Genomic DNA, 10,138 nt, shown 5'->3' with positions numbered 1-10,138 from the left:
ATAAAGGTTCTATAAAGAATGGGTTGTAGCCATAGCGGAACCCTTTCTTGGTGCTATATAGAACCTTTTATTTATGGTTCTTTATAGAACCTTTGGAAAGGGTTCTTTATAGCGCCATACAGTTCCATTTGGAACCTTATGAGCATGGTTATTTATTGAACATTCAAAAAAGGGTTCTATATAGCACCAAAAAGGGTTCCACTATGCTTACAAGTCAAATAACTGCTATTTGGAATTATTTAGAAGAAGAAGAAAAAATGTGTGGGCAGTGTGCATGATGCCTGGTAGTGCCTGTCCACAGACTGTATAATAATGGGGTAGAGCCAAGCTTGAGCTTGACTAAGCATCCCCACAATTTGCATTCGTCTGAAGTACTTTCATATTAGTGGGAAACTAACTCTGCTTAGACACAGATTAAAATAAGTAATTTTAGTTTTTATAAGTAGTATCATATTTGATACATGAATATTGTTTATACTTCCACGGGGGGCCAGTATGAAAAATGTATGCACTCACTAACTGTAAGTCGCTCTGGATAAGAGCGTCTGCTAAATTACTAAAATGTAAAAAAAAATACTTATAAAGCCTTTATAATTCATTTTTACTATACCTTAATGTAAACATGGTGAATATCCAAATTAGATATTATTGTCTCAGTCTATAAATATATTGAATGCTGTACTTTCTTCTCTTTTCCAAACTTTGTAACAAGAGACGACCTATGGAAATGTGCAGCTCAACAAACTGGCAACGCCCAAAACGGGAATACCAGCCAATCAAATAAGAGATTCATTGAACGCGTTTGAGACTGGGCGTTTCTTTGTGGAATTCTCGCGTCCCAAACAGAGAAAGAACAAGGATGAGTTTCTGAGATATTGAAACACCCAGAAAAGTCTCCATCTATAATTGAATGATCTAGCTAGTAAGGCTGACTGCAAAGGAGTTTCTATCCCGAAGTGATCTGGCGAAGTGCGAACCTCTGTGAGAGCAAATTTGCACTAACGCAACGAAGCTTGAGTGAGTAATATTGCGTTTGACAATAAACTATTCCATTTTGCGTAGGAAAGTAACTTGCAAGCTGCTCTGTCCTCATGGCAACAGTTAGTTAATAAATTAAGTTCTAAATGTGTTCACATCTCCTTAGCAAATAAACAAAATATGTGGGAACAATAGCTATACTTTCCAATATACAAGGTGAGCTATATTGAGCTATCACGGTAGCGAAGGAGTACAGAACCCCTTCTTGAGCTTGTCACTGACAGAGCGAGGCAACTGGGTAAATATTTGCAAACTAACCTCTTCTTATTTTTGGGGATTTGCGTTGTGTGGAATAAGGACATCAACACCAGAAACAATACATCCTATGGTAGCTACATCTTTTCTTTATTGATGTAATAGTAAAGCTAGCGAGCTAGCTCGGCTCGGCTCGCTCTCAACCAAGCAACTTCAAGTTTTAGCAGGCAACGTTGATAATAAAATGACTCAAATCATTCAGATTCTTCAGATTACAATCACCGTTTCTGGATTTTGCTCCTTTGTATCATTGGTAGATTATGCCAATGGTTTAGTGGTTTTGTCTCTGGCGTAGTAAGTACTGTAGCTAGGATGATGTCACCTGTAGCTGTTCTGTGTGACAGGTGTTAGAAATGTAAACACACCAGTGTTTGCACTGTACCATTTAAATAACATGGTATTTAGATCAAGCTAAAAAGTAATGATCGTGATATAGCTCAGTGTCTGTTTGTACAGTATTGGGTTTCTTGGTAACACTTTAGCTCTCATAGCTGTGTAATAACACTAAAAGCATTGTTACATCATATTTTAGTCAGGTGACAGACAGGGTGAGTGGGTGTGGCCTGAGGTCTTAAGGTCCAAGAGTCATAGGCCACTGATGTGATAGCTGATTTTCTTGCACATGTACCATCAAGTAGTGGGTGGACAAACCCCCAGGCGCAGCCATCACCATGTGGTTTGTGGTCTGCTGCAGGGGGTGAAGACTAGGCCAAACCAGGGGATGCTGGCAGGGCTGTGGTTTGACTGCGGCTGCTCAGATGAACTTCCCTGTCTTCACCCCATGGCTCAGAAAGCTAAAGCCTGGTCAGATTCCTGTGGATTCTGGTTAGTCTCCAATATTGATAAGGCGTGCCCTTCCAGTAAAATTCCAAGGGGATCATAGAGACTCTATGAAGGCTTCACCCTTGGCTCACCTCAACTTCTTGGTTTTAACACTGGCAACTGCAATGCACCCAGGTCTATACCTGTGTGTAGTAGTAACACTGTACTGACTACTGTTACATAGCTAGTACTGTAGTAATTGCATTGTAATTGCACAGTAATGGAGTAGAGCGGCTTTTGTTATTGGAATAACACCTGGGATAGTATAAAAGTAATCATTCTACCCCCCACCCCACCCCCACAAAAAACAATAAAATAAATAAATAAATAAAAACAATATATATATATATATATATAAAACAAATGAAAATTAAAAATATACTCTAAAAATAAAAAAAAATAAAAAAAATACATTGTAAAGTGGTTGTCCCACAGGCTATCATAAGGTGAATGCACCAATTTTTAAGTCGCTCTGGATAAGAGTGTCTGCTAAATGACGTAAATGTAAAAAATTTAAATGTAAATGAATAAGATAGCCCTATTTGGTAAAAGACCAAGTCCATATAATGCAAGAACAGCTCAAATAAGCAAAGAGAAATGACAGTCCATCATTACTTTAAGACATGAAGGTCAGTCAATACGGAGCATTTCAAGAACTTTTAAAGTTTCTTCAAGTGCAGTCGCAAAAACCATCAAGTGCTATGATGCAACTGGCTCTATTGAGGACCGCCACAGGAATGGAAGACCCAGAGTTACTTCTGCTGCAGAGGATAAGTTCATTAGAGTTACCAGCCTCAGAAATTGCAGCCCAAATAAATGCTTCAGAGAGTTCAAGAAACAGACACATCTCAACATCAACTGTTCAGAGGAGACTGTGTGAATCAGGCCTTCATGGACGAATTGCTGCAAAGAAACCACTACTAAAGGACACAAATAAGAAGAAGAGACCTGCTTGGGCCAAGAAACACGAGCAATGGACATTAGACCGGTGGACATTTGTAATTTGGTCTGGAGTCGAAATTGGAGATTTTTGGTTCCAACCGCTGTGTCTTTATGAGACGCGGTGTGGGTGAACGGATGATCTCCGCATGTCTTTTTCCCACCGTAAAGCATGGAGGAGGAGGTGTTATGGTGTGGGGGTGCTTTGCTGGTCACACTGTCTGTGATTTATTTAGAATTCAAGGCACATTTAACCAGCATGGCTACCACAGTATTCTGCAGCGATACGCCATCCCATCTGGTTTGGGCTTAGTGGGACTATCATTTGTTTTTCAACAGGACAATGACCCAACACACCTCCAGGCTGTGTAAGGGCTATTTTACCAATAAGGAGAGTGAATGAGTGCTGCATCAGATGACCTGACCTCCACAATCCCCCGACCTCAACCCAATTGAGATGGTTTAGGATGAGTCGGACGGCAAAGTGAAGGAAAAGCAGCCAACAAGTGCTCAGCATATGTGGGAACTCCTTCAAGACTGTTGGAAAAGCATTCCAGGTGAAGCTGGTTGAGAGAATGCCAAGGGTGTGCAAAGCTGTCATCAAGGCAAAGGGTGGCTATTTGAAGAATCTCAAATTTAAAATATATTTTCATTTGTTGAACACTTTTTTGGTTACTACATGATTCCATATGTGTTATTTCATAGTTTTGATGTCTTCACTATTATTCTACTATGTAGAAAATAGTAAAAATAAAGAAAAACCCTTGAATGAGTAGGTGTGTCCAAACTTTTGACTGGTACTATATATATATATATATATATATATATATATATATATATATATATATATATATATATATATATTTTATTTAGTTGAAGTTGGAAGTTTAGATTCACTTAGGTTGGAGTCATTAAAACGTGTTTTTCAACCACTCCACACATTTCTTGTTAACAAACTATAGCTTTGGCAAGTCGGTTAGGACATCTACTTTGTGCATGACACAATTGTTTTAAGACAGATTATTTCACTTATAATTCACTGTATCACAATTCCAGTGGGTCAGAAGTTTACATACACTAAGTTGACTGTGCCTTTTAAACAGCTTGGAAAATTCCAGAAAATGATGTCATGGCGTTAGAAGCTTCTGATAGGCTAATTGACTTCATTTGAGTCAATTGGAGGTGTACCTGTGGATGTATTTCAAGGCCTACCTTCAAACTCAGTGCCTCTTTGCTTGACATCATGGAAAAATCAAAATAAATCAGCCTAGACCTCATAAATAAAATTGTACACCTCCACAAGTCTGGTTCATCCTTGGGAGCAATTTCTAAAAGCCTGAAGGTACCACGTTCATCTGTACAAACAATATTACGCAAGTATAAACACTATGGGACCACGCAGCCGTCATACCACTCAGGAAGGAGACGCGTTCTGTCTCCAAGAGATGAACGTACTTTTGTGCGAAAAGTGCAAATCAATCCCAGAACAACAGCAAAGGACCTTGTGAAGATGTTGGAGGAAACAAGTACAAAAGTATCTTTATCCACAGTAAAACAAGTCCTATATCGACATAACCTGAAAGGCCGCTCAGAAAGGAAGAAGCCACTGCTCCAAAACCACCATAAAAAAGCCAGACTACGGTTTGCAACTGCACATGGGGACAAAGATCGTACTTTTTGGAGAAATGTCCTCTGGTCTGATGAAACAAAAATAGAACTGTTTGGCCATAATGACCATCGTTATGTTTGGAGGAAAAAGGGGGTCGCTTGCAAGCCAAAGAACACCATCCCAACCGTGAAGAACGGGGGTGGCAGCATCATACTGTGTGGGTGCTTTGCTGCAGGAGGGACTGGTGCACTTCACAAAATAGATGGCATCATGAGGAAGGAAAATTATGTGGATATATTGAAGCAACATCTCAAGACATCAGTCAGGAAGTTAAAGCTTGGTCGCAAATGGGTCTTCCAAATGGACAATGACCCCAAGCATACTTCCAAAGTTGTGGCAAAATGGCTTAAGGACAACAAAGTCAAGGTATTGGAGTGGCCATCACAAAGCCCTGACCTCAATCCTATAGAAAATTTGTGGGCAGAATTGAAGAAGCGTGTGCGAGCAAGGAGGCCTACAAACCTGACTCAGTTACACCAGCTCTGCCAGGAGGAATGGGCCAAAATTCTCCCAATTTATTGTGGGACGCCTGTGGAAGGCTACCCAAAACGTTTCACCCAAGTTAAACAATTTAAAGGCAATGCTACCAAATACTAATTGAGTGTATGTAAACTGCTGACCCACTGGGAATGTGATGAAAGATATAAAAGCTTAAATAAATAATTCTCTCTACTATTATTCTAACATTTCACATTCTTAAAATAAAGTGGTGATCCTAACTGACCTAAGACAGGGAACTTTTACTAGGATTAAATGACAGGAATTGTGAAAAACTGAGTTTAAATGTATTTGGCTAAGGTGTATGTAAACTTCCGACTTCAACTGTAGATATTCCATTAAAAATCAGCCGTTTCCAGCTACAAGTAGCCATTTACAACATTAACAATGTTGTATCAGGTCATCTGATGCAGCACTCATTCACTCTCCTTATTGGTAAAATAGCCCTTACACAGCCTGGAGGTGTGTTGGGTCATTGTCCTGTTGAAAAACAAATGATAGTCCCACTAAGCCCAAACCAGATGGGATGGCGTATCGCTGCAGAATGCTGTGGTAGCCATGCTGGTTAAGTGTGCCTTGAATGTCATTGTATGCTGTAGTGTTAAGATTTCCCTTCACTGGAACTAAGGGGCCTAGCCCGAACCATGAAAAACAGCCTCAGAACATTATTTCTCCTCCACCAAACTTTACAGTTGGCACTCTGCATTCGTGCAGGTAGCGTTCTCCTGGCATCCGCCAATCCCAGATTTGTCTGTCGGACTGCCAGATGGTGAAGCGTGATTCATCACTCCAGAGAATGCGTTTTCACTGCTCCAGAGCCGAATTGTGGCGAGCTTTACAACACTACAGCCGACTCTTGGTATTGGCCATGGTGATCTGAGGCTTATGTGCGGCTGCCTGCCCATGGAAACCCATTTCATTAAGCTCCCGACGAACAGTTATTGTGCTGACGTTGCTTCCAGAGGCAGTTTGGAACTCGGTAGTGAGTGTTGCTACCGAGGACAGATTATTTTTACGCACTACGCACTTCAGCACTCGGAGATCCCTTTCTGTGAGCTTGTGTGGCCTACCACTTCGCGGCTGAGCCGTTGTTGCTCCTAGACGTTTCAACTTCACAATAACAGCACTTACAGTTGACCGGGGCAGCTCTAGCAGGGCAGAAATTTGACGAACTGACTTGTTGGAAAGGTGGCATCCTATGACGGTGCCACATTGAAGGTCACTGAGCTCTTCAGTAAGGCCATTCTACTGCCAATGTTTGTCTATGGAGATTGCATGGCTGTGTGCTCGATTTCATACACCTGTCAGCAACGGGTCTGGCTGAAATAGCCGAATCCACTAATTTGAAGGGGTGTCCACATACTTTTGTATATATATAGTGTAAGTATATCCAACATTTCCGGACTTGAATAACTATGCAAAACCCTTTAGTTTACATAATTTACAGGCAAACATTTAAACGACAGCGGTTTTTGTCAGACCATGAGACATCCCGAAAATCGGTCTTCTCACGAAAATGTCTGTAACACCCGAACCTTTTGGCCTATATGAACACTGTAAAGATGAGATTCACGAACACTATGGTGTTCTCCATTTTGCTCTACGAACCCCACAAGCGTCACGGAACGAGTCTGAAGTCGATTCCGCCGGTCTGCCAACTTCTGTCTGTAGCGTCCAAACAGTTTGAGCTAGTATGACTCCTCTATGGAAAGGTGATACTCTCACGAACACGTACTGTAAATGTCGGTCACAAGACTCGTCTGAAGGTAGCCCGGTACCAGTTTAAAAATGAATGGAAGTAAATATGGAAATAGTTTAATGCAGCGATTCTCAACTTTATAAAAAAATACTCCAGTCTGAACTTAAACGACTTAAACCAGGTAGAAAGTGTGTAGACATGATAATGAATTTTAATTTCTCAATAATTTAATCTCCGAAAAAAGTTTATTCTATCACAGTATTTTCAATATAGAGCTATTAGCAGCGCTATTTTGGTTGATTTTGTGGTCTCAAACCAGATTTTATTAACGTTCTTCATCAAGAATATGGGCAAAATGTAATTTTTGACAATGAAAGAGGTGGGAATGTTGTTACCTTGTCATATAATTGCTACATTTACTATCAATATAGCATTAAAAATTGTTCTCCAGATTGTGTTTTAGTGATTATTTTTTGCCACGCGAATATTGGGTCACGACTGAGAGAACCTGGTTCAATTTGGGTCCTGAGGCAAAACCAGGTGCCCAATTTTATTTAATTTTATATGGTTAACAAAATATATTAATTTTCTGATCTTTCTTTTATCTCTCAGATATAGCACTGACACTTTAAAATAAACTTTGTTCTGATTTATTTTTTGATTATCTGTTTTTCCATGTATGAATCTTTTATTCAGTGTGTTTCTATGGGCTAATAGCAGTAAGGCCAAATTCAATTTTTTATAAAATATTTTATTTATTTGGGATACCTAAAGGCTTAGACTCCCTATTTGACCAGCGGCCCTCCGTTTAATATTCACAGTTGATGCTACCAGGAAGTGTAAGTGCATGTGTTTGTCTTTGCTGTAAACTTTAACAAAATAATAAATGCTTGGACTAAACCTGTAACTGTGTCTGTGTGATTCTGTAGCTGTGGTTAACCAGTAGTGTGAGTAAGATGTAACAATGTTGACAATGTCAAATTAAGCAATGTTACCACAAGCAAACCGAATGGAGCTGGTTAACCTAGGAGATGGAGAGGAAAACAACAGCCAGTTAGTAACAACAGGTGTTTAAGTCCAGGTTAAGGAATGGTGTGAATTAATTCATGATTGTGTGTGTGTGCATGTAGGCGGGGGTTTTAAAGGGAAATAGTCACAATGCAAAGTCTGCGCAGAGCCACTTCGTCACAGTCCTAAAGTTTCAGCTTTCAAATGGGAACAACTGTGAAAGTCAGAGTCAATAGGCGATTCTCTATCACAGCTTTATTTTTAATGACAAATATTGCAGGCAAGAAGAAGTGAAATTGAGGAAACCATATCGAGATGGAAAAATCGAATGAGAACTAAAAAGAAGGCATACAGTTGAGCAAAGCTTATGAAAGAAACTATTTGTAGAGTAGGCTTATTTCCATAGCCTATTATTAGCAATGTAGGCTACAACCTACCTATAACGTATAGAAGCCTAGTAAGAGAGGCAGATTAGGCAAAAATGCGAATAATTGAATAATTATCCAGTTCTGAGGACAGCAGAGTTGCGTGCTCTGCAACCAGGCCCTTGATGATTTACAACGCATCACACCATGCACAGCCAGCGAGGCTCCTTAACTGTCACTTGCTCGTCACCTCTTTTGTGCCACAGCTCCCAACAGAGAGTATTAGGCTACAAAAAAGATTTGGCTCCAAAATATCTGAAATCAAATTTTATTGGTCGTGTAAACATATTTTGCAGATGTTATCGCAGGTGCAGCGAAATGCTTATGTTTCTAGCGCCAACAATGCAGTAATACCTAACAATACAAAACAATAAACACAAATCCCCAAAATAAAAAGAAAGGAATTAAGAAATATCAGAACGAGCAATGTCGCAGTCCAGAATATAAATAAATATGTATATGATGGTGGTATTAGGGCTGTTACGGTGACCGTATTACCACAACACCGGCAGTCACAGGTCATGACTGCAGTCAAATTCCACGTGACCGGTTAGTCATGGTAACTAGTCTTCTCCAAGCTCTAATGCTGCTGATGGTCATTAGTAGCCTACCAAACTTGCTAATTGCCTAGTACTCAGCACTCTATTGTCCCTCTATAATCACTCTGACGTCAATGCAAATCTATTCGAAAATTCGAGGCATCATCAAGTGCATGTCAAATTGTGAATGAGAGACTGATGAAGTGTGTGCAGCCTGAGCAAAAATAAAGCAGAGCTCATGCCTTTCATGCAACTTTTTTCAAATCATCATTAGAGTCACATCATGCAGCCTTAGAATGTATAAAAAAATCAAAACATATAGCCCAACGTTTGTATCACAACTGAAGTTTCATAAATATCTCTAAATTAAGCATATAGGAGGACCTGTTTCTTTGTTAACCGCTCATCACAGAATAGCCGCATGTGCGCACTCCCTCAGATATCATTTGGAGAAAATATCCTTTCTATTTTATTCAGCTATGTTCAATTGTATTCTTCATAATATAAAATAATGCCATGGAATTCTAAGCAAATCTTGTCTGCTAAATGAACTAGTGTAGCCCACAGCCATATGGCATATCCAGATCAGGGCGTAACATAAGGACAACTCAGAGTATGCTATTCTGTTCTTCTGAAATAGACTACATTTTCTTCATATCATGTTTCTTTAGACCTGTCTAAAATAAATAATGGATTTATTGTGGTGGTGTATATTAAATGCATTTATTACACTTTTGAAAATGTAGATGTTCCAAAGGTCTGCATCAGTGGCTTGTAGGCTATGCGTGGAAGCCAGGAGATGCTAAATGTGTTTATGTTAATTAACGGTAAATTACTGTGAAACCGGCGGTTATTTGCTTGACAATCACTGGCTGATAAACTGTAATGACCGCCACAGCCCTAGTGTGTACAGACAGTATGGACAGTATATGAATAGAAAAGGTGTGTACAGCAGTAGTTATATAGGATGAGCCTTGACTATAATACAGTATACTGTATACATATGAAGTGGGTAAAACAGTATGTAAACATTTATTAAAGAGATCAGTGTTCAATGACTATGTACTATGTAGGGCAGCAGTCTCTAAGGTGCAGGGTAGAGTAACGGGTGGTAGTCGGCTTGTAACAGTGACTAATTTCAGGGCAGGGGCCTGGGCGGAGGCCGGCTAGTGGTGACTATTTAACAGTGATGGCCTAGAGATAGAAACTGTTTTTCAGTCTCTTAGTCCCAGCTTTGATGCACCTG

The 10,138-nt window shown here is 39.8% G+C and overlaps 1 protein-coding gene across 1 annotated transcript in view; it reads left to right on the top strand.

Moving 5' to 3' along the window:
• Window positions 1-854: 854 nt before the first annotated feature.
• The window catches only part of LOC121570013 (MAGUK p55 subfamily member 7-like), a 255,999-nt gene continuing 246,715 nt past the window's right edge, over window positions 855-10,138 (top strand). Inside the window, exon 1 of the mRNA XM_041881459.1 lies at window positions 855-1,017. The gene's annotated coding sequence lies outside the window, so the exon portion shown is untranslated. The remainder of the gene's footprint in view (window positions 1,018-10,138) is intronic.

Source organism: Coregonus clupeaformis, chromosome 7, assembly GCF_020615455.1.
Source record: "Coregonus clupeaformis isolate EN_2021a chromosome 7, ASM2061545v1, whole genome shotgun sequence".
In the NCBI taxonomy this organism is placed as follows: domain Eukaryota; kingdom Metazoa; phylum Chordata; class Actinopteri; order Salmoniformes; family Salmonidae; genus Coregonus; species Coregonus clupeaformis.
The sequence above is the reverse complement of the archived record's forward strand: the minus strand, read 5'-3'. Positions and strand labels throughout refer to the sequence as shown.